This window comes from Spermophilus citellus, assembly GCF_964194105.1.
Source record: "Spermophilus citellus genome assembly, chromosome: 15".
Classification (NCBI taxonomy): Eukaryota; Metazoa; Chordata; class Mammalia; order Rodentia; family Sciuridae; genus Spermophilus; species Spermophilus citellus.
In genome coordinates this window covers 43,201,384-43,204,206 of record NC_138195.1, presented here as the reverse complement: position 1 = coordinate 43,204,206, position 2,823 = coordinate 43,201,384, and positions in this window count along the sequence as shown.

The window sequence follows — 2,823 nt, the reverse complement described above, 5'->3', positions numbered from 1 at the left end:
TCACTTACGGCCCCGGGAAAGTCCGGCAGCTGGGGAACGGTAACCAATGAAGTTCTTCAAGGGAAGCGCAATATGTGGCTCTGACCAATGGGAAGGCGTTTTGGCCAACACAGTAACCGTCGTCTTGGAGATAAAGTTGCCTATGAGGATTACCCCACCTCCTGCAGTGTGAATTCTCTTGCTTCACGTTATGAAGATGTACGTACAGTGCATATGAAATGTTTAATATCGTCTTACTTTAACGAAACATTTCGGCTATCTATTCACATTAACTGCTATAAGTTGAAAGGCAGGAACCTTTGAACATTAGTGGATAAAAATTTCTTTTAGAAAACCTCTAGAAGTGGCCAGGTGCTTTGGCACACGCACGTCTGTGATTCTGGTGACTTGGTGACTTGGGAGGGAGGCAGGAGGATCACAAGTTCGAGGCCAACCTGGGCAAACTAGTGAGGCTGTCTCAAAAAATAAGAAGAGGAATGAAGCTCAGTAGTAAAGCACCCCTGAGTTCAATCCCCAGTACTAAAAATGAAAAAAAAAATGTTGAAAATCCGCAGATTTATGAAGGTTTGCATTTATTTATGTTTTAGTGTTGGGGATTGAACCTAGGGGTATTCTAGCACTGAGCTAGAATACCCTTTTTTTGGGGGGGCGGGCAGGATCTACCTAAATTGCCCAGGCTGACCTCAAACTTGCCATCTTCCTGCTTCAGTGTCTGGGATTACTGGCATGCATCACCTAGCCTAGTTTGAGGAGATATTTTGAGACTATGCAAATATCCTGTTTCTTCATGAACTTTCTTTCACCCATCACCTTTTAGTGTCTGCAACAGTTATTGACACTTCAACACTTCAAGAGTGTCAAGATATAATAAAGACAAGGAAAAAAGGCCCACGGACAGATTGGGACATTTAAGCAGACATGACTATTACATACAATGTTGAATTCTAAATTGTATCTGGAACCTGAAAAGTTGAAAGGTGAAATCAGAACCAGGCCTATAGTTTTAACAGTATCACACCAATGTTAATATCTTGGTTTTGATAATTGTATTATGGTTATATAAAATGTTAACATTGTTGGAAACTGTGTGAAATATGTAATAACTATTATTTTTGCATTTTTCTTCTGGTAGTTAGAATCAAATCCAGGGCCTTGCACTGTTGGGGATGCAAATCAAGTCAAGATGGCGCCTGCCAGTTTGCCAGGAGGAGTGGTTTGTGAAGTAATATGAGGGAGCCATTAAGATGATGAGGATTCCTTAATGACTGCTGTATCTAGATGATGTTAATTAAGTTAAGCTGTGTGTAATTAGTTGGGTATATGTACCTCTGCTGTCCCACAGAGAAGCGGTTCCTGCTACCTTGGGTGCCTGCTACTTTGAGTTTTCGCTCAGTTCACGCTGAGTTCACTCGCAATAAAGTAGTTCCCGCTTCAACCTTCAAGTTGCTTGTCACCTCCCGGTTATTTGCCCAGCCAGACTTCGGCATTGCACTTAATAGGCAAGCATTCTACTACTAAGCTTACAAACAATCCCAGCTTTTTTTTTTTTTTAATCCTAACAACTTTATTTTCATATGAGAAATTATACCCCATCTGATTCAAATGTATTGTAAGGGTCCGGCGAAGCGTCGGAGAAAGAGACCACACGAGACTAGCTCCATGCAATGGCAAGGGGGATTTATTGGGGATCCGTTCCAGCGCGCTAGGGCTCCGTGCTCACTCAAGAAGGGAGAGCAGCCCAGAGCCCAGAGCAGAGGTCAAGCAGAGCTTAAGTACACTTTTTGGAGAGGGTGGGGGGCTTTGCATACAGCAGAACAAATCATCATGAGGCGCGGGAAAATTGAACAACAATTCTGATACATGATTAGTCCATTCATTGGCGGGAACAGTTTGGGTAGGGGTGATTGGTCACTTCTAAGTGGGGTACACATTCAAACTGATTGGTTCTGGGGCCTGGATGCCTACGTGCCATGTTACTTGGAGCCCTTAGCTATTAAACAACCAGGGAATCAATAGAGATATTTACTGAGCAGCTCCCGCATTGTCCTAACAACTTTACAGAGATAACAGGTTCCGGGGATAGCAGGGGAATTGTAACAATAGGCTTTTACCTTTTAGCCCAGGCCTTGTAATCTAGAAGCTTTACAATGCCCTAGTCTTTTACACTTTAACTCAGACTTTTGCAGCTTAGAATCAGCTTAGAAATTTTACCTTTACAGTATGATATGTCAAGATCATTATATTGTCTTGTGTAACTAATTTTAAAAAAATCCCAACTTTGGGCTGGGGATGTGGCTCAAGCGGTAGCGCGCTCGCCTGGCGTGCGTGCGACCCAGGTTCGATCCTCAGCACCACATACCAACAAAGATGTTGTGTCCGCCAAGAACTAAAAAAAAAATAAATATTAAAAATCTCTCTCTCTCCCCCCCACTCTCTTTAAAAAAAAAAAAAAACCCAACTTTTTAAAAAAAATTTTGAGACAGTCTTGCTAAATTGCTCAAGTTGACCTTGAATTTGTGATTCTCCTGCCTCAGCCTTCCAAGTAGCTGACAATACAGGCATGCACTGTTATGCTCGAATTCGGGACCCCCAAAAGACCACCAGAGACCCAAGATCGATGTAAGCAGCAAAGAGGTGTTTTTTTTTTTTAATAATTTTTAATATTTACTTTTTAGTTCTCGGCAGACACAACATCTTTGTTGGTATGTGGTGCTGAGGATCGAACCCGGGCCACACGCATGCCAGGTGAGCGCGCTACCGCTTGAGCCACATCCCCAGCCCAGCAAAGAGCTGTTTATTGCGAGCTAGCTCGTTCCTCCGCAC